The following is a 22,647-nucleotide window of genomic DNA, read 5'->3' on the forward strand; positions in this document are numbered from 1 at the left end:
TATGGACCACAGTCTGTCGACCTCTGACATAGATAGTTGTGCTTTTTCTACACTATAGGTAGGATACTTCCCATGTTTTCCCCTGTCTTTTATGTCTGCTGACACCTCTGATTTCCTTAACCAAAAACTACACCACACTTGACAGCTTTGCAATGGTTTCCAAAACTCTATTACTCTGCCAAAAAAACCTTTTCGCCCTTATTATCAATGAGAATTCTCCCCTCATTTTCCTTTCACTTTTTTTTTTTTTTTTTTTTTTTGAGACGGAGTCACGCTCTGTCGCCTGGGCTGGAGTGCAGTGGTGCGATCTCGGCTCACTGCAAGCTCCGCCTCCCGGGTTCACACCATTCTCCTGCCTCAGCCTCCCGAGTAGCTGGGACTACAGGCGCCTGCCACCACGCCCGGCTAATTTTTTGTATTTTTAGTAGAGATGGGGTTTCACCATGTTAGCCAGGATGGTCTCGATCTCCTGACCTCGTGATCCGCCCGCCTCGGCCTCCCAAAGTGCTGGGATTACAGGCGTGAGCCAACACGCTCGGACTTCCTTTCACTTTTTTAAACCTCTTTGACAGACACCACCCCAAACCAGAAATTTAAAAAACTCCCCCTAAGCCACTCACAATGTCAATAATCAACACCTGCAAATTCTAACTCCGCTCAATGCCCACAGTCTCTGCCTTAGTTCAGATCCTCATTACTTCCAACTCTGCTCAGTGCCCACAGTCTCTGCCTTAGTTCAGATCCTCATTACCTCTCTGGTCTTCAGTCTACCCTCCTTCCAAAGAACATCCATTTATCTCCTAGAAATTAAACCTCCACCACATACTCCCCTTCTCAAAGATCTTGAATGCCTCTCTCAGCTAAGGATTCAGTCCAAACTCCTTAGCAAGGTCCTTCACAACCAGGTTCCTAACATGGTCTTCCTAGTCTCATCTCTGGCCATGCTTTCACACACATTCTATGCTCCAGCCACATTCAGTTATTAATACATTCCCTGAAAACGTGTCTTTACCTGAAAGGCCCTTCTCTCCATTTCACTGGCAAATTCCTGTATCTTTTAGGACACATCTCAAATGTCACCCCTTCGCAACACCTTCCCTGATTCTTTGAGCAGACACACCCATCTCCGTGTCCTTATAGCGTTTAACAACTCTTCTTTGGCATCGACCATCCTGAACTATGATTGTTCACATGTCTACTTCACTCATGGGGCTGCATACCCAAAGTGAAGTGACTCTGCCTTAAAAACTTCTGAATCTACAGAGCCCAGCATAATGCTTGATATGCAGTAGATGCCTTGAGGCACAGTAAATGTTTGCTGAATGGAAGACATGCCTGGCAGTAGGAGTAGGGTTTCTTAACCTGGGGTTCATAGACAGGAGTCTATAGATATGACTTCAGTGGGGCTTGTGAACTTGGACAGGGAGAAAAAAATCTCTTTTACTAACTTCTAACTGAAAATTACCATTCTATTCAAATATGAGTGTAGGTAACATACCATTCTAGTATTAGCAGTTCTGTGACTCTGTAACAACAGAAATCTCAAATATCTTTATATCATACTACAATTGTTGCATATAATCTTGAAGTAGCCTTTATGCGCATCATGTCTTTGAAATTATAATTATCGGATCCATCACTAAATCTGATTTCTTAACGTGCTGATAAACAAGTATATGCATATTAGATTTGTATATTTTGGAAACTGTATTTTAATATAATTGGTGTTCCTTATAATTCAATGTACTTTATTTTATACAATTAAAAAATATTATTCTGAAAGGGGTCCATGGCACAGATAAGGTCAGGTCTTCCTGCATTAGAAAAACCCAGAATAGGCTGGGCACGGTGGCTCACGCCTGTAATCCCAGCACTTTGGGAGGCTCAGGTGGGCAGATCACTTGAGCTCAGGATTTCAAGACCAGCCTGGGCAACATGTTGAAACCCCAACTCTACAAACAAAAAAAAAAAAAAGAAAAGAAAAGAAAAGAAAAACCCAGAACAAATGAATTGTGTTGCTGTATATACATATGGTATTGACAGTTTTATTTTATATATGCCCGCATAATATTTTTGTTCGTTAATTCTCTTTGATTATATGGGGCCCTGGACCTATTTTCCATGACTAATTTGCATATTTCCTTCAGAACTCTCCCATAGCCCATGCGAACTTTGAATTCTTCTCTAACATGATCCAACTTCAATTAATAAAATAGAGACTCTGGGTCTCTACAATTTTTCACTTTTCTTTTTTAGGATTTTGTGTTCCTTTGTGGTAAACACCTAGAAGAGAAGGAGCATCTCTCTTTTTTTTTTTTCTTTAGACAGTGTCTTGCTCTGTCGCCCAGGCAGGAATGTCATGGAATGACGATAGCATGGCTCATTGCAGCCTTGACCTCCCAGGCTCAAGCGATCCTCCCACCTCAGCCTCCTGAGTAGCTGGGACTACAAGTACAAGCCACATCAGGTGGCTAATTTTTTTTATTTCTTTTGTAGAGATGGGGTCTGCCAGCTCCTGGGCTCAAGCAATCCTCCCACCTTGGCCTCCCAAAGTGTTGGGATTACAGGCGTGAGCCACTGTGGCTGGCCGGAGCATCTCTTAAAACTCTAGAAAGTTAGAAGGTCTCAAAGATAACTTCTTTGCACAATTAGAGATGAACCAGGAAATACCAAATAACTGGCTGCCTATACTTTTTTGTATTCCCTTCAGCCTTTGTATCGCCACACTCATTACAGGAAGAAAACAAATTTAATAGTTATCTGGTGTATACTGTTATGCTTCATTTCTTGTTGTTTTTGTTTGTTTGCTTTTAGTTTCATCACAAGAATGTTATGCTTCATTTCTTAACACCTTTCTCCCAGCTAGCAAATTCCTTTAAGGCAATGTGTTTAGTGAGGAAGCAGCCGACAATTTCTAGTACCCCTCTGCCACTAACTTGTAAGATCTTGAAAAGTCAACTTTACCTTTCTATGTTTCAGCTAAAATCACTACCTGATTTGAAATCTTTACTTGATCTCTCAGGCCTTTGTAGTTTTTATACATTCACTCTTCTTCACCATTTTACTGGCTTCAATAACGCCTTTCTGATGACCTCTCCAGGTGACTCTGCTCATAAGCTGTGGGCTGTCCCCTTCCAGGGAAGACACCTTGGGTCACCGCCCCCAAACAGCCAGGTCCCTCCTTTTAAAGACACACACAACTCCCTAAGTTGATAAAGGTTCTCTCCTTTCTTGCCAACCAGTTAGTTCCACTCTCTGTGCCTCTTTTGCCGGCCAGCTCCTGCACCCAAACCTCAGTCTCCCTTTGTCCCCCTTTTCTCTCATCAAACACCTCCTTTTTCCTGTTGCTTCCCCCAAGAGGGGGTGGAGGATGCTTGGGACATAAGTCTTCAGAGCCTTGGGAGTTATACAGCTTTGCAATTCAGCCCCAGTACCCCAAGGACTGCCCCAATCTGAACCAGCGTCTGTACCCAAAGGGCCCTCATTCCTCATCAATCACCTCCTTCCCTCCCAGCAAAGAACTGCTCCAGCCCTGACAGCCTGAGCTTGGCCCCCATGCCTCCACCCCAATCCCCAGGTCCTACCTGCACTAGGGCTCTAACACCGCCTAAGGCCTAACCCAGTTCCACGTCCTGCCATTCTCTCAGCCCATAGACCCCAATCCCGGTTCCCTTCGGACCCAGGGTTCCTTCCCCGCGACCCTGACCACGACCCCACGACCGGCTCCCGCCTGTTCCCCAGGCCTAGAGCGCCACCCCGTGCAGACCCCGGCCAGCCCTGCACTCCCTCAGTGCACCGGCCCCCGCGCCCAGCACCCTCCCCACCCAGCCGGGCCGCCGCTCCCTCCAGCGCCCCCGCCCGCAGGCCTGGGGCCCGCTCCCCAACATGGCGACGGGGACACAAGCGCGGCGGGCGGGGCGGCTCCGGGCCGGGCCCGCTCTCAGACCGTGCCACTCGGTCGCCCGGCGCCATTTTTCCGCGCCGGCCCGGGCGGCGCCTCCTCCCCGCGAAGCCAGCCCGACAAGGACCGCGGACGCCCGGCGGGCCCACCCCTTACGGGCCCGCGCCGCCGTCCCCTCACCTGAGCGCGGCCCCGGCCCTCCCGGGCGGGCCTTGGAGCGCCGGCCCGGGCCGTGCGTGCCCGCCGCCCTCCGTGCGTCCGTCCGTCAGTCCTCGCGTGCGCCCGTCTGTCCCGCCGCCCGCGCCCGGCCGCCCGCAGCCCGACCCGGCAGGGCCTCACGGAGCCGGCGGGGAGGGGGATGGGCCGGACCGGGCCGGGGAGGGAGGGGGAGGGAGGGAGAGAGGGAGGGAGCGCGAGAGGGGGCGGGGCGGACTCGAGGGGCGGGGCATTGCCCACGTGACCAGACGTCCCCGGGAGCGCGAGGTGAAGCGCGCGCCAGCTCCCTTCGGTGCTGAGTGCTTAGTGCTGGGATCTCGTGGGTTTCTGTCGGCTTCCCAGGGCTATTCTCTCGCCAGTGAGTCCCACTTCGGAAGCACACATTGCACAGCCTTTTGCGAGCGCTCTGAGTATCCTTGGACATGGCAACTCCAAGCCTCAGTTTACCCATCTGAAATATGGGGAAAATCATAGTGCTTGTGAAGAGCAAATGGAGGTAGGCATGGAAAGCACTTGTCACCGTGCCTGACACATACTGTCTAATAATAAGCTTAATGGGATATAGATAAAAGCTTTCATTATTATTTGCCTCTAAATCCCTCTCTTCTTTTTCCCATCATTACCTCCCTAGCAAGCTAAAATGCTCAGTAAATAGAATTATTGATCGAACGAGTGTGGCCCCTCCCCTCTTCCCAAACGTAGAAAGACCTCCTCAGCACTGGACTTCATGTCTGTCATACAGGCCTGGATTCATATCTGGCTTTCACTGTTTTTTAAAAATTTTCTGTTTTTTCCCACACTACACTGATGTATTTTTTAAATTTTCGTACGTACGTAGTAGGTGAATGTATTTATGGGGTACATGAGATTTTGATACAGGCATGCGATGTGTAATAATCACATCATGGTAAATGGGGTATCTAGCAACTCAAGCATTTATCCTTTGTGTTACAAACAACCCAATTATACTCTAGTTATTTTAAAATGTACAAGTAAATTTTGTGTGTGTGTGGTTTTTTTTTTGTTTTTTGTTTTATTTTTGTTTTTTTGAGACGGAGTCTCACTCTGTCGCCCAGGCTGGAGTGCAGTGGCGCGATCTCAGCTCACTGCAACTTCCGCCTCCCTGGTTCAAGGGATTCGCCTGCCTCAGCCTCCTGAGTAGCTGGTACTACAGGCGCATGCCACCACGCCCAGCTAATTTTTGTATATTTTTTAAGTAGAGATGGGGTTTCACCATATTGGCCAGGCTGGTCAGGAACTCCTGACCTCATGATCCGCCCGCCTCGGCCCCTCAAAGTGCTGGGATTATAGGCGTGAGCCACCGCGCCCGGCGAATTGTTTTTTACTGTAGTCACCTTCTTGTGCTAGCAAATACTAGGTCTTATTCTTTCTAACTATTCTTTTGTACCCATTAATCATTCCCAGTTCCCACCTACCTCCCCATTAACCTTACCAGCCTCTGGTAACCCTCCTTCTATTCTCTATCTCCATGAGTTCAATTGTTTTAATTTTTTGCTCCTGGCCCGGCATGGTGGCTCACACCTGTAATCCTAGCACTTTGGGAGGCCAAGATGGGCGGATCACCTGAGGTCAGGAGTTCAAGACCAGCCTGGCCAACATGGTGAAACCCTGTCTCTACTAAAATACAAAAGCTAGGTGGGCATGATGGCAGGTGCCTGTAATCCCAGCTACTCAGGAGGCTGAGACGGGAGAATCTCTTGAACCTGGGAGATGGTGGTTGCGGTGAGCCTAGCTTGCGCCACTGCACTCCAGCCTAGGTGGCTGAGTGAGACTCCGTCTCAAAAAAAAATAAAAAATAATTAATTTTTTGCTCCCACAAATAAGTGAGAACATGTGAAGTTTGTCTTTCTGTGCCCGGCTTCTTTCACGTAACATAATGACCTCCAGTTCCATCCATATTGTTGCAAATGACAGGATCTCACTCTTTTTTAATGGCGGAATAGTATTCCATTGTGTATATGTACATTTTATTTATCCATTCATCTGTTGATGTACACTTAGGTTGCTTCCAAATCTTGGCTGTTGTGAACAGGGATGCAGTAAACATGAGAGTGCAGATCTCTTCCATACACTGATTTCCTTTCTTTCCGGTGTATACCTAAGAGTGGGATTGCTGGATTGTATGGCAGCTCTCTTTGGCTTTCGCTCTTGATAGCTGTCCTTGCCTCTCTGAACTTGAGCATCTTCATCTGTAAAATGGGAGTTAGGGGTCTGTTCTGAGCATCACAGGAGATGGAGGATGAGCAGGTGGATTGTAAACTAATTAAACAAATCAGTCCTACTGATCCCATAGAAGAAAGGGAGTCAGGAACCCTTTCATTCCATCAATATTTATTGAGTACACACAGTGTGCTTGGACTGGTGTAGTAGATACCCACCATCTTTTCACATTACCCTGACCGCCCTCTAATCTATTCTCCACCCTGCTGTCAGAGTAATGTTTCTAATGATCAGAAATATGATCATGTCACTACTCTACTTAAAAGTATCTGATGATGGCCAGGTGCAGTGGCTCACACCTGTAATCCCAACACTTTGGGAGGCTGAGGCAGGTGGATTGTTTGAGCCCAGGAGTTCAAGACCGGGCTGAGCAACATGGCAAATGCTGTCTCAACAAAAAATACAAAAATGGCTGGGCTCAGTGGCTCATGCCTATAATTCCAGCACTTTGGGAGGTCGAGGTGGGCGGATCACGTCAGCTCAGAAGTTCGAGACTAGTCTGGGCAACATGGCAAAACCCCATCTCTACTGAAAATACAAAAATTAGCTGGGCATGGTGGTGCACACCTGTAGTCCCAGCTAATCGGGAGGCTGAGGCATGAGGCAAGAATCACTTGAGCCGGAAGGTGGAGGCTTCAGTGAGCCGAGATAACACCACTGCCCTCCTGCCTGGGTGGCAAAGGGAAACCGTGTCTCAAAAAGACAACAAAAGACAAAAACATAGCAGGCATGGTGCTGCACACCTGTGGCCCCAGCCGCTTTGGAGGTTGACATGGGAGGATTGCTTGAGCCTGGGAGGTTGAGGCTGCAGTAAGCTAAGATCATATCATTGCACTCCAGCCTGGGCAATAGAGTGAGACCCTGTCTCAAAAAAAAAAAAAAAAAACTGATGGCTCTACATTGCTCTTGAGATAAAGGCCAAGCTGGGCGCGGTGGCTCACGCCTGTAATCCCAGCACTTTGGGAGGCCGAGGCGGGCAGATCACAAGGTCAGGAGATCGGACCATCCTGGCTAACACGGTGAAACCCCGTCTCTACTGAAAATACAAAAAATTAGCCGGGCGTGGTGGCAGGCGCCTGTAGTCCCAGCTACTCGGGAGGCTGAGGCAGGAGAATGGCGTGAACCCAGGAGGCGGAGCTTGCAGTGAGCCGAGATCGCGCCACTGCACTCCAGGCTGGGCGACAGAGCGCGGCTCCGTCTCAAAAAAAAAGATAAAGACCAAATAAATGTTGGCCTCCCCACATCTCTAGATTTATCTCAGGGCCCTCTTCCCCTTTCTCTGGGTTGCAACTACAGTGATATTTCTTACACATTGTTCTCCCTCCCTTCTGAGAACCCTTGCACATGCTGATCCCCCTGCCTGCAATGCTCTCCCCACTTAGATAACTCTCAGTTTTCAGATCCCAGTTCAAATGGGGCTACTCCAAGGATACCTTCCCTGACCCATTCCCACACAGGTTTTCTTAGCACGATATGCTTGTCCTCAGTAGAATACACTGAGTCATTATTACCTGTCTTTGCCACTAGACTATGGACACCATAAGGAAGAAAACCTTATCCATCTTGTTTAACATTGTTTTCTCAGCATATAGCACAGCGCCTGGCACAGAGTAGGTGCTCAGTAAGTATTTGTTGCGTTTGTGAATCCTAAGCACAATACTAGGTATTGGGCCCAAGAGGGCAGACAGGAGCAAAGAGAACCACAGGCAACCGCAACAGGGGGGCACCTTAGACCTTTGAGCCTATGAAATTAACACCAAATAAATTTAAAATATCCTGGGGAAAAAAAACTTTTCTGAAGCTTTTTATTTTAACTTTTAAAAACTGAAATATAATTTATATACAATAAAATGAAAAACTATTAAGTGTATATCTAATAATTTTTTTGCCTACATTCCTGTGTTACCACCACCTAGATCAAGTTATAGATCTATCAACCCAGAAAGTTCCCTTTTGTTCTCTTTTGTATGTTCTCTTCTAATAAATACCTGCTCCCCCAGATGTAACCATTATTCTGACTTCTAGCACCATAGATTAACTTTTTTTTTTTTTTTGAGATGGAGTCGCGCTCTGTCGCCCAGGCTGGAGTGCAGTGGCACAATCTCGGCTCACTGCAAGCTCTGCCTCCCGGGTTCACGCCATTCTCCTGCCTCAACCTCCTGAGTAGCTGGGACTACAGGCACCCACCACTGCGCCAGGCTAATTTTTTGTATTTTTAGTAGAGACGGGGTTTCACCGTGGTCTCGATCTCCTGACCTTGTGATCTGCCCGCCTTGGCCTCCCAAAGTGCTGGGATTACAGGCATGAGCCACCACGCCCAGCCGTAGATTAACTTTGACAGTTTTTGATCTCCATAGAAACAGAACCATACAGTTTGTACTCTTGTGTTAGCCTGGAAATCTGACATAGCCAAAGGGTGATTTTTTGGATAAAGATACAATTAATGAATGACTTGATTAATTAACCTGAAAGACTGAATGAAAAGCTCTGGCTACTTCATCCTACAGACACAGAGGTCCTGACAACAGCCAGCCCTAAGGCTGAGAAGACCTCACTGACATATTTCCAAACCCACAAAGACTTCTAGAGATAAGAAAGCTCTCAAAGATTCCAGAAACTCAGCAATAAGACTGGGTGCTATGGCTCACGCCTATAATTCCAGCACTTTGGGAGGCCAAGGCAGGAGGATTGCTTGAGTCCAGGAGTTTGAGACCAGCCTGGGCAACACAGTAAGACTTCATCTCTACAAAAAATTTAAAAATTAGCTGGTCATGGTCGTGTGTGCCCGTAATCCCAACTACTCATGAGACTGAGGTGGAAGGATCACTTCAGCCTGGGAATTGGAGGCTACAGTAAGCCAAGATCACATCACTGCTCTCCAGACTGGGTGACAGAGTGAGACCCTGTCTCAAAAAAAAAAGGCAAAGGACTTGAATAGACATTTCTTCAAAGAAGATATACAAATGGCTAATAAGCACATGAAAAGATGTTCAATCTCTGTAGTCATTAAGGAAATGCAAATCAAAACCACAATGAGATACCAATTCATACCCTATTTATATATGTATGTATGTATGTATGTATTTATTTATTGAGACAGAATCTCACTCTGTCGCCCAGACTGGAGTGCAGTGGTGCGATCTCAGCTCACTGCAACCTCTGCCTCCCAGGTTCAAGCAATTCTTGTACCTCAGCCTCTGAAGTAGCTGGAATTACAGGCGCGCACCACCATGGCCAGCTAATTTTTTGTATTTTTAGTAGAGGTGGGGTTTTGCCATGTTGTCCAGGCTGGTCTCAAACTCCTGAGCTCAGTCATTCCCCTGCCTTGGCCTCCCAATGTGTTAGGATTACAGGCGTGAGCCACGGCGCCCAGCTGCTGTTATTTTTTTAAAAGGCAGAAAATAACAAGTTTTGGCAAAGATGCGGAGAAATTAGCACTTTTATGCATTGCTGGTGGGAATGTATTTTGTTTTTGTTTTTTGTTTTTCTTTGAGACGATCTCGCTCTGTCACCCAGGCTGGAGTGCAGTGGTGCAATCTCGGCTCACTGCAACCTCCGCCTCCCGGGTTCAAGCAATTCTCATGCCCCAGCCTCCAGAGTAGCTGGGATTACAGGCATGCGCCACCATGCCCGGCTAATCTTTGCATTTTCTGTAGAGACAGGGTTTCACCCTGTTGCCCAGGCTAGTCTCAAACTCCTGGGCTCAAGTGTTCCAACTGCCTTGGCCTCCCAAAATGCTGGGATTACAGGCGTGAGCCACTGCGCCCAGCCAGGAATATAAATTGATGCAGCCATGGTGGAAAACAGTTTGGCATTTCCTCAAAAAGTTAAACATAGGCGCCCCTATAATCCCAGCTACTTGGGAGGCTAGGGCAGGAGGATCACTTGAACCCAGGAGTTTGAGTCCACCCTGGGCAACATAGCAAGACCCGGTCTCAAGGAAAAAAAAGTTAAACATAGGATTACCCTATGAGCCAGTAATTCCACTTCTGGGTATTCATCCAAAATAAATGAAATCACATTAGTACCACTGTACTCCAGCCTGGGTGACAGATGAGACCCTGTCTCAAAGTTTAAAAATAAATAAATAAACAAGCCAGGTGTGGCAGCACATACCTGTGGTCCCAGCTACCCAGGAGGCTAAGGCGAGAGGATCAGTTGAGCCCAGGAGGTTGAGGCTGCAGTGAGCCATGTTTCCATTCCTGCATTCCAGCCTGGGTGATGGAGCAAAACCCTGTTTCGAAATAAAATTTAAAAAATAAAGAAGTGAAAGCAGAGTTTCAAAGAGATATTTGTGCACCCCTGTTCACAGCAGCATTGTTCACAATAGCCAACATGTGGAAGCAACCTACATATCTATAGACAGTTGAATAGATAAGCAAAATGTGGTCTATACATACAATGAAGCATCGCTCAGCCTTCATGAAGGAAGGAAATTCTGACACGACGTACAACACAGATGAACCTTGAAGATATTATGCTAAGTGAAATAAGTCGGTCACAAAAAGACAAATATTGTATGATTCCTCCTATATGAGGTTCCTAAAGTAGTCAAATTCATAAAGACAGAAAGTAGAGTGGTTGCCAAGGGCTAGAGGGAGAGGGAATGGGAAGTTTGTGTTTAATGGATACAAAGTTTCAGTTGGGGAAAACAAAAAAGTTCTGGAGGTAGATGGTGGTGATGGTTGCATGTGAATATACTTAATGCCACCGAATTATATGCTTAAAAATGGTTAAAATGGCAAATTTTATGTTATATATGTATTTCACCATACACACGCACAAAAGATTCCAGAGCCACTATCCTAATTTTTTCACCTTGTTGTCCATGTCCTTAAGCCAAGGGTCATGGGTATTCCTGGGATCTGCAAGAATGCAAAGAGCTGAGAAGACAGGGGCGCATTGGGCACCTGCAGATCCTGTAGGTAAAAATAGCAGGAGCCTAGGCAACACAAATACTTGTTGCCTGCGGGCAGGCAGCAAAAGAACAAAAACAGGCCATAAACTAGCAGATAGTATAGCATAATGATTACAATATTGGGCTCTGAAGCCAAAGTGAATCTGAACACCCAAGTTCAGATTCTAGCTCTGCCATTTATTAGCTATGTGAAGAAACTGCAACCAAAAGGAGATAAATGACTTGTCCAACAGGGTCCAAAGTATTTTCTCCTTTATATTGTTTAAAAATCTTTACATGGGTTTTGTTTCATTCTATGTCCCCAGTAGACTGTAAGCTCCCCAAGGAAGCTATGTTTGTAATATCCTCACTTGAAATGTAACTTAACTTCTTTGTGCTTCAGTTGCCTCACCTGTGAGATGCAGAGAATAAGGGCTCCTACTTCATAAGGTTGTCAAGCATATTAATGAATTTATACCTATAAATGTTTAGGAGAAAGCTTAGTGCTTATGATAGTTTCAACAAGCAATAGATTGAGAGAGGCTTCTGAAGAGGTGGTCAGGCTATTTCATAAAATGTTTTGAGCAAGAAAAACAGTCCTAAAACATCCAGGATTGTTCTAGATTTGGACTAGAGTGAAGAAAAAGCAAATCAATTGTTCTTTGATAATTTGATTTGTATTTATTGGACTTCTACTTTCATGTGTGTCCAAACAGGCTCAAGCTTTGCAGTGATAAGACTGACAGTGAATACTTCAATGATGTCTTTAAGAAAAATAATAATAAAACAGGGGAAAAAAGAAAGAACAAAACCATCTAGAAAGTGTCAACATTTTACTGTCTGCAGGGTTCGTCACAACAGTGCCAAATGACAAACTTACCACATTTAGTTGGATGAATTTTGCCCTGCAGAAGGATATCACCTTTTTTTTTTTATAGGCAAACAGTTTATTTATTCATCCTCCTTCTCTTCCTCCTCATCTTCTTCATCTTCTTCTTCCATCTTTTCCCAGGCAACTTTAGCAGGATCTTTTGTGCCGTCCAACTTTCCTTTCGACTTATAGTCAGCAACATCCTTCTCATACTTCTTCAGCTTTGCCACCTTAGTGACATAAGGCTGCTTTTCACTGTCATTTAAGTTATTCCACATCTCACCCAGCTTTTTTGCCACGTCTCCAATAGAGATGCCAGGGTTTGTGGATTTGATCTTGGGGCAGAATTCTGAACAGAACAGGAAGAATCCAGACAGTGGCCTTTTGGGGGCATTAGGATCATTCTTGCCTCCCTTAGCTGGTCCATAATCGTTCATTTCTCTATCACAGTGCACTTTATCCGCCTTTGCCATTTAATCGAATTTAGACTCTCTCTCTCTCTTTTTTTCTTTTTTTTTTTCTGAGATGGAGTTTTGCTCTTATTGCCCAGGCTGGAGTGCAGTGGCACGATCTCAGCTCACCGCAACCTCTGCCTCCTGGGTTCAAGCCATTCTCCTGCCTCAGCCTCCCCAGTAGCTGGGATTACAGGCGCCCACCAACACGCCTGGCTAGTTTTTTGTATTTTTAGTAGAGACGAGGTTTCACCATGTTGGCCAGGCTGGTCTCAAACTCCTTACCTCAGGTGATCCACCCAACTCACCCTCCCAAAGTGCTGAGATTACAGGCGTAAGCCGCCGTGCCCAGCCTAGACTTCTCTTTCCCAGACATTGTCTTCCACCTCTCAGAGCACTTTTTGGAAAATTCTGCAAAATTGACAGGGACCTCTGAATTTTTCTTATGCTCTTCTCTGCACGTCTGCACAAAGAAGGCAAAAGCAGACATCTTGCCCCTTAGTTTCCTGGGGTCACCTTTAGCCATCCTGACGGTATTGTTCACTAGTCTTGAAGGATATCACTTTTAAGTGGACACCATTCACATGACATTATAATTTGCAAATTTATTATGATAATTTACCAGTAGATGGCAGTAAAATGCCTTGTTATTTCAGAATCTGTTCGTTGTAACAATTTTCAGATATATAGAAATAAAATGCCTTGAGGAGGGGGTCACTTGTGCTTTGCATAAAGACATGCTATGGCGAGGCGCAGTGGCTCATGCCTGTAATCCCAGCACTTTGGGAGGTGGAGGTAGGTGGATTGTGTCAGCCCAGGAATTAGGGAGCAGCCAGGGCAACATGGCAAAACCCCATCTCTACAAAAAAATACAAAAATTAGCCAATCGTGGTGGTGCATCATGCCTGTAGTCCCAGCTCCATGGGAAGCTGAGATGGGAGGATCACTTGAGCCTGGGAAGCAGAGGTTGCAGTGAGCTGAGACTGCACCACTGCACTCCAGCCTGGATGACAGAGTGAGACTCTATCTCAAAAAAAAAAAAAAAAAAGCGGTGGTGGGGTGGGGGCTTACTATGGGCAAGCCATGGCTTGCTCTTCAGGAAAAAAATCATTGAAAAAATAGAAGAAATAGACTAATAATTACACAATTTTAAAAAGTGGAAGAATATCAAGTGACCATACATACACAAAAAGGTGGGGGTGGGGGAGGAAAAAAAAACTGTTTTCAAAAATATTCTGAAATTTTAAAGCTTTTTATTAGAGTACAATATAAAGACATAAAAGTACAGAAATCATAAGTGTAAAGCCTGATGAATTTCCACAAAGCCAACACACATGTCTAACAAACACCCAAATCAAGAAATAGAACATTCAGCCCCACAGAAGCCCCTTCCAGTCATTACCCACAGCCCCCAAGGTTAAACAGTATTTTAACTTCTAACTCCATAGATTAGTCTTGCCAGGAGTTAAACTTATAGATTCATCTACATTGTTGCAGGTAGTTGTAGCATGTTCATTTTCATTGCTGGGTAGCATTTCATTATTTATTTTTTATTTTTTTGAGACAGAGTCTTGCTCTGTCACCCAGGTTGGAGTGCAGTGGTGGGATCACAGGTCACTGCAGCCTTGACCTCCCAGGCTCAAGTAATCCTTCTGCCTCAGCCTCCCTAGTAGCTAGGACCACAGGTGCATGCCACTATACCATGCTAATTTTTGTATTTTTTGTAGAGACGGGGTTTCACCATGTTGCCCAGGTTGGTCTCAAACTCCTGGGCTCAAGTGATCCTCCCACCTCTGCCACCCAGAGTGCTGGGATTACAGATGTGAGCCACCACACCTGGCCAGCATTTTATTGTTTGAATACACCATAATTTATCCATTCTACTGTTAATGAGCATGTGGGTTTCCACTTAGGAGCTATTTTATTTTATTTTATTTATTTTTTTTAGAGATGGACTCTTGCTCTGTCACCCAGGCTGGGGTGCAGTAGTGCGATCTCGGCTCACTGCAACCTTCGCATCCCTGGTTCAAGCAATTCTCTGGCCTCAGCCTCCCGAGTAGCTAGGACTACAGGTGCACGGCACCATGCCCGGTTAATTTCTTTTGTATTTTTTAGTAGAGACAGGGTTTCACTGTGTTGCCCAGGCTGGTCTCGAACTCCTGAGCTCAGGCAATCTGCCTGCCTCGGCCTCCTAAAGTGCTAGGATGCCTGGCCAGAGCTTTTTTTTGTTTTGTTTTGAGACAGAGTTTCGCTCTTGTTGCCCAGGCTGGAGTGCAATGGCGTGATCTCGGCTCACCGCAACCTCTACCTCCTGGGTTCAAACGATTCTCCTACCTCAGCCTCCTGAGTAGCTGGGATCACAGGTGCCTGCCACCATGCCCGGCTAATTTTTTGTATTTTTAGTAGAGACAGGGTTTCTCCATGGTGGTCAGGCTGGTCTCAAACTCCCGACCTCAAGTGATCCGCCCACCTCGGCCTCCCAAAGTGCTGGGATTACAGGCGTGAGCCACCGCACCCGGGCCGGAGTTATTTTAAATTTTACTACTATGAACATTCTTGTGCATGTCTTTGGATGAACATGTGTACAATTTTTTGCTGGATAAAAACCTAGGACTAGGATTGCTGGGTCATAGAGTTTGCATTCAGCTCTTAGCTCATATTACCAAATCCTATGTCTTTTTAAAACAGTTTTATTGACAGGCTGGGCACGGTGGCTCATGCTTGTAATTCAAGCACCTTTGGAGGCTGAGGCGGGTGGATCACCTGAGGTCAGGAGTTTGAGACCCGCCTGGCCAACATGGTGAAACCCCATCTCTACTAAAAATACAAAAATTAGCTGGGCGTGGTGGCGGGTGCCTATAATCCCAGCTACTCGGGAGATTGAGGGAGGAGAATTGCTTGAATCTGGGAGGTGGAGGTAACAGTTAGCTGAGATCCCGCCATTCCATTCCAGCCTGGGTGACAAGAGTGAAACTCTGTCTCAAAACAAAAATCAAAAACAAACAAAAAACAATTTTCCAAAACAAAACAAAAAAACAGCTTTTGAGATATAATTGACATACTATACAATTTACTCATTTAAAGTGTATAATTCAGCCGGGTGTGTGGCTCAAGCCTGTGATCCCAGCACTTTGGGAGGCTGAGTCGGTCGGATCACATATGTCCAGGAGTTCGAGACCAGGCTGGGTGACATGGTGAAACCCCATTTCTACCCAAAATACAAAAATTAGCAGGACGTGGTGCTTTATACCTGCAGTCCCAGCTATTGTGGAGACTGAGGTGGGAGGATCACTTGAGCCCAGGAGGCGGAGTTTGCAGTGAGCCAAGATTGCACTATTATGCTCCAGCCTGGGCTACAAAGCCAGACCCTGTCTCAGAAAAAAAAAAAAAAAAAGTATAATTCTATGGTATTTAGTGTAGTCACAGATATGTGCAACCATCACCACAGTCAATTTTAGAACATTTTCATTGCCTCAGAAGAAACTCCATAATCTTTAGGTATCTCCCTCTCCCCAACCCCCCCATTCCCTCAGCCCTAAGGAATCACTAATTGACTTTGTCTCTGTCAGTTTGCCTATTATGGATACTTCATATAAATGGAATCATACAATATGTGACCTTTTGGCTTCTCTCACTTGGCACAATGTTTTCAAGGTTCATCCATATTGTAGCATGTATCAGTATCAGTACTTTATTCTTTTTCATAGCTGAATAACATAATATGTATTATTATGTGAATATACCACATTTTGTTACTTTTTGTCCGTTGATGGACATTTGGGTTGTTTTTTACCTTTTGGTATTGTGAATAGTGATGCTATGAACATTCATGTACAAGTTTTTCTTTGAACACCTGTTTTCAGTGATTTGGGGTTTATGCCTGGGAATGGTATTGCTGGGTCGTATGGTAATTTGGTTTGCCTTATTAAAGAAATGCCAAACTGTTTTCCATAGCTGCTGTGCCATTTTACATTTCCACCAACAACGTATGAAGATTCCACTTTTTCACATCCTGAGCAACATTTGTTATTTCCTTTTTAAAAAATTATTGTTGTGGGCGCACAGTGGCTCACACCTGTAATCCCAACACTTTGGGAGGCTGAGGCAGGAGGATTGCTTGAGGCCAGGAGTTTGAGACCAACCTGAGCCACATAGTAAGACTCCATCTCTATTTAAATAAAAGATAAAAAATAGTATTTAAGTAAATAAACAAATAAAAATAATATTTATGGCCAGTCTCATTGTTGTGAAGTGGTATCTCATGGTGATTTTGACCTGTTTTAATCTACATTTCCCTAGAGATTATGATATTCAGCATCATATCATAGACTTATCTTTGAAGAAATGTCTGTTGAAGCCCAGGCACGGTGACTTACACCTGTAATCCCAGCACTTTGGGAGGCCAAGATGGGAGGATTGCTTGAGTCCAAGAGTTCCAGACCAGCCTAGGCCGCATGGCAAAACCCCATCTCTACAAAAAATACAAAAATTAGCTGGGTGTGGTGACATGCACCTGTAGTCCCAGCTACTCAGGGGGCTGAGGTGGGAGAATCTCTTGAGCCTGGGAGGTGGAGGTTGCAGTGAGCCGAGATGGTGCCACTGCACTCCATCCTGGGTGACAGAGTGAGACTCTGTCTCAGAAAAAAAAAAAAAAAGTGTCCTTTTTGTTTTGTTTTGTTTTGAGGCAGGGTTTCACTCCTGTCACCCAGGCTGGAGTACAATGGCACGATCTCAACTCAATGCAGCCTCGATCTCCTGGGTTCAAGGGATCTTCCTGCCTCAGCCTCCCCATTAGCTGGGACTACAGGCACGTGCCACAGCACCCAGCTAATTTTTTATATTTTTGGTATATACAGGGTTTCACCATTTTGCCCAGGCTTGTCTTGAACTCCTGGACTCAAGCAATCTGCCCACCTTGGCCTCCTAAAATATTGGGATTACAGGCATGAGCCACCGAACCCTGCCAAGAAATGTCTATTGAAGTCCTTTGCCCATATTTTAATTGAGTTGTTTGTCTTTATGTTGTTGAAGTGTTTTTAATATATTCTGGGTACTATATAAAGTACTCAGATCAGATATAAGATTGCAAATACTTTTCACATTTTTTGGACTGTCTTTTCACTCAAGATTGTCCTTTTATGTACAAAACTTTTTAATTTCAATGACATCCAATTATCTATGTTTGCTTTTGTTGCTGTGCTTTTGGTACCACATCTAAGAAACCATTGCCAAATCCAAGGTATGAGGATTTACCCCTATGTTTCCTTCTAAGAGTTTTATAGTTTTAGCTCTTATATTTGTGTCTTTGATCCATTTTGAGTTACTTTTTGTATGTGGTGTGAGGCAAGGTTCAAACTTCATTTTGTGTATGTGAATATGTGAAAGAGAATATTCCTTCTTCATTGAATGATCTTGGCACCCTAGTTGAGATCAATTGGCCATAGATATATTGATTTATTTCTGGACTATCAATTATGTTCCATTGATATGTTTATCCTTATACCTACCACACTGTTTTGATTACTTTGTAGTAAGTTTTAAAATCGGGAAATGTGTGTCCTCCAACATTGTTCTTTTTCAAGATTGTTTTGGCTATTCTGAGTCCCTTGCAATTAATTCCATATGAATTTTAGGATCATCCATATTCATTTCTGCAATAAAGTGCTGCTGGAATTTCCATACAGATTGCATTGAATCTGTAGCTCAATTGGGAAGTATTGTCATCTTAACAAAATTAAATCTTTCGATTCATAAACACAGAATGTCTTTACATTTATTTAGGTCTTCTTTCATTTCTTTCGACAATGTTTTATAGTTTTAATTTTTATACTTCTTTTATAAAATTTATTCCTAAGTATTTTATTCTTTCTGATGTTTCAGTAAATGGAATTGTTTTCTTTCTTTTTTCTTTTTCTTTTTTTTTTTTTTGTAAGAGTCTCACTCTATCACCCAGGCTGGAGTGCAGCGGCGCCATCAACCCACCTTCTGGCCTCAAGCTATTCTCCCACCTCAGCCTCCCAAGGAGCTGGGACTACAGGCACACACCACCACTGTCAGTTAATTTTTGTAGAGACAAAGTTTCACCATGTTGCCCAGGCTGGTCTCCAACTCCTAGGCTCCAGCAATCCTCCAGCCTCAGTCTCCCAAAGTGTTGCAATTCCAGGTGGGAGCCACTGTGCCTGGCCAGAATTGTTTTCTTAATTTCATTTACAGGTTGTTTATTGCAAGTGTACAGAAACTTTATACTGATCTTGTATTAGCAATCTTGCTGAACTCCTTTGTTAGCTGTCATTGTTTTCATTGATTTCTTAGGATTTTTTGTATACAAGATCATGCCATCTGCAAATAAAAATAGTTTTACTTTTTACTTTCCAATCTGGAGGCCTTTTATTTCTGTATCTTGCCTAATTGCCCTGACTAGAACATCCAATACAATATTGAATAGAAGTAGCAAGAATGGGTATGCTCTAATCTTAGTGGGAAAGCATCCAATCTTTAACTATTAACTATGATGTTAACTGAGGGTTTTTTATATTTGCCTTTTATCATGTTGAAGAAGTTCCCTTCTATTCCTGGTTTGCTGAGTATTTTTTGTTTGTTTGTTTTCATGAAGGGGTGGTAGGATTTTGTCAGATGCCTTTTCTGCATCTATTGAGATGATCATGTGTTTTTTGTTTTTTATTCTACCAAAAAAATATAATGCAATACTTGATTTTTGAAAGTAAACCAAGCTTGAATTCCTGGAATGTATCCCACTGAGGCAGTGTATACTTCTTTTTATATGTTGTTGGCTAGTATTTTGTTAAGTATGTTACATCCATGTTCATAAAAGAATATTGGTCTGTAGTTTTCTTATTAGGTCTTATTTTGTTGGATTTTAATTTCAAGGTAAAACTAGCCTCACAGAATAAACTAGAAAGCGTTTCTTCCTCTTCTATTTATTGAAAGCTTTTTTTATAGAATTGGTATTAATTTTTTCAATGTTTTGTAGAAATCACTAGTGAGGCCGTCTGAGACCTGGGCTTTTCTTTGTAAGTAGTTTGCTTTTTAGTATATATTACTAATCTCTTTATTTGTTCTGTATCTCCTCAGATTGTCTATTTCTTCTTGAGTCAGTTTTGGTATGTGTCTTTCTAGGAAATTTTATGTTTCATCTAAGTTATCTGATTTATTAACATACAGTTGTTCATAGTATTTCTTTATGATCCTTTTTTATTTCTGTAAGATTGTAAGTACTGTCCCATCTTTAATTTCTGATTCTAGTAATTTCGAGTCTTCTTTTTTTCTTGATCAATCTGGGACAGGTTTGTCAATTTTGTTGATTTTTTCAAAGAGCCAGGATTTGGTTTTATTGATTTTCTCTATTGTTTTTCTATTCTCTATTTCACTAATCTCTGCTCCAATCTACCCAGATTATGATATTTTGGTATGGCAGCCCAAATGAACTAAGACACTCTGTCACTTGAAAGACAGCCTGGGAGAGTAGGTATGACTACAGGCATGGCTCAGGCACCTAAAGATATCAGGGCAAGGATCACCCAAACATCCATCAAAAGGAAACTGGTTAAACCCTTCAGTGAACTATGATGCATTATTATAAATAATGAAGTGGATCCATATATATTAACAGGGGAAAATGCCCATGCTATATTGGTAAGTTAAAAAAAAAAGGAAGTTGTAGACAGTGTGAAAATATAGTCCCATTTTTACTTTTTAAACAGAATATATGTTAGTGTACAGAAAAAAGTTGGAGGAATGTGTATTAAATTATTGACAATGAGATTTTTGGAAAGTTTGGATTTTGAAGGGGTGGATTACAGATATACATTATATATCTATAAAGTATTTGATATTTGAAAAACTGTTATATCTGCAATCCAATAAAATAATTTAAAAATTTTTAAAGAAGTGGCCAGGCACAGTGGCTCAAGCCTGTAATCCCAGCACTTTGGGAGGCCAAGGCAGGAGAATCACTTGAGGCCAGGAGTTCAAGATCAGCCTGGGCAACATAGTGAGACTCTTGTTTCTACAAAAAATGAAAAATTAGCCAGGTGTGGTGGTATGTGCCTGTAGTCCCAGCTACTTGGGAGTCCGAGGCAGGAGGATTGCTTGACCAGGAAAGTTGAGGCTACAGTGAACAGGGATTGCACCACTGCACTCCAGCCTGGATGGCAGAGTAAGACCCTATCTCTAAAAAAAAAGAGAAAGAAACGAAGGGGAGGGAAGGGAAGGGAAAGAAGGGGAAAGAAAGGGAGGGAAGGAAGGAAGAAAGAGAAAGAAGGAAAGCAAAAGAGAGACAGTGAGACAGAGGGGAAGGGAAGGGGAGGGGAAGGAGAGAGGAAGGAGAGGGGAGAGGAGGGGAGGAGAGGGAAGGGAAGGGAAACATAGTCTATGGAGTCGAACAGATGGCTTTTGAATCATGGATCTGTGAAAGGAGGGGAAGGAAGGGAGAAAAGAAGAAAAGAGGTAGGAAGGAAGGAAAGGAAAAGAAGAAAAAAAAAGAAAGAAAGAAAGAAAGAAAGAGACATAGTCTATGGAGTCAAACAGCTTGCTTTTGAATTATGCATCTGCCAACTACCAGCTGGGTGATCTCTGGTAAGTTGCTTCGGGTCTCTCAATTTTCTCATCAATAAAATGGGGAATTAATACCAGCCTCATAAGAATGAGCTACCTATCTCACCAGTTTCATCTCATCTCATCATCCCCTCGGGGTGCTCTAGTGTAGGGGTCAGCACACTACTGCCCTTATAGCAGTAACGGTCTGGTGTTTGTTTGTTTGTTTGTTCTTGAGACGGAGTCTCGCTCTGTCACCCAGGCTGGAGTGCAGTGGCGCAATCTCGGCTCACTGCAAGCTCCGCCTCCCGGGTTCACGCCATTTTCCTGCCTCAGCCTCCCGAATAGCTGGGACTACAGGCGCCCGCCGCCACGCCCGGCTAAATTTTTGTATTTTTAGTAGAGACAGGGTTTCACTGTGTTAGCCAGGATGGTCTCGATCTCCTGACCTCGTGATCCGCCCGCCTCGGCCTCCCAAAGTGCTGGGATTACAGGCGTGAAGGGGTCTGTTTTCAGAAAATAAAGTTCTGGCGGGGCGCGGTGGCTCACGCCTGTAGTCCCAGCATATTGGGAGGCCGAGGTGGGCGGATCATGAGGTCAGGATATGAAGACCATCCTGGCTACACGGTGAAACCCTGTCTCTATTAAAAAAAATACAAAAAAAAAAAAAAATTAGCTGGGCGTGGTGGGCAAACCCATTAAAAAGTCTGTCTTGGCTAGGCGCGGTGGCTCATGCCTGTAATCCCAGCACTTTGGGAGGCTGAGGTGGGCGGATCACCTGAGGTCGGGAGTTCAAGACCAGCCTGACCAATATGGAGAAACCCTGTCTCTACCAAAAATACAAAATTAGCCAGGTGTGGTGGTGCACGTCTGTAATCCCAGCTACTCGGGAAGCTGAGGCAGGAGAATCGCTTGAACTGGGGAGGTGGAGGTTGCGGTGAGCTGAGATCACGTCATTGCACTCCAGCCTGGGTGACAAGAGCAAAACTGTCTCAAAAAAAAAAAGAAAAGAAAAGCCTGTCTTGTTCAGTGCTGAATCTCTAGTGCCTAACAAACTACCTGGAATGTAATGGATAGAAGAATGTATGCATGAATGATATTATCTATAAAAGGTACTTATTGTCTGATATATACTATATGACGTATACTTTATAACAAATAGTTCAACTAATAGGTGTGGAATTGGTTAAGAGCACAAATTCCAGAGTTGGACATGCTGAGATGAACCCCAGTTCTTCCATTTAATAGATGAAGAACCTTAGACAAGTCCCTTAACCTCTTTTGGCCTGTTTCCCATCTGTAAAATGGCAATAATATTAGTACCTACTTCATGAGGCTTGTAATAAAGATTAGATGCTATATATTATAGTTATTGGTGTTATGAATTATTATTATTGGTGCATGTCTTAGCTGGACAGATATTATTATGAGTCCTTCAATGTTGACTCCAGGTTACTCTTGAATCGGTTACTGGGACAGGGTGAGCCGAGGTCTCCTCTCCCACTCCCACTCTCAA

The 22,647-nt window shown here is 44.0% G+C and overlaps 1 protein-coding gene and 1 pseudogene across 6 annotated transcripts in view; both read right to left on the reverse strand.

Annotated features, from left to right (window-relative positions):
* The window catches only part of NCOA6 (nuclear receptor coactivator 6), a 110,481-nt gene extending 106,205 nt beyond the window's left edge, over window positions 1–4,276 (reverse strand). For 4 of the 6 annotated variants that reach the window (XM_063600797.1, XM_034947062.3, XM_034947061.3 and 1 more), the window contains exon 1: window positions 4,082–4,267. The gene's annotated coding sequence lies outside the window, so the exon portion shown is untranslated. Of the gene's footprint in view, window positions 1–4,081 lie in introns of all 6 variants that reach the window. The other 2 variants (XR_004668130.3, XM_034947060.3) reach the window with 2 other exon arrangements.
* A 6,982-nt stretch (window positions 4,277–11,258) lies between these two features.
* On the reverse strand, window positions 11,259–22,530 carry LOC100984774 (high mobility group protein B3-like; annotated as a pseudogene).
* Between the last annotated feature and the right edge of the window lie 117 nt (window positions 22,531–22,647).

This window comes from Pan paniscus, chromosome 21 (genome assembly GCF_029289425.2).
Source record: "Pan paniscus chromosome 21, NHGRI_mPanPan1-v2.0_pri, whole genome shotgun sequence".
NCBI lineage: Eukaryota > Metazoa > Chordata > Mammalia > Primates > Hominidae > Pan > Pan paniscus.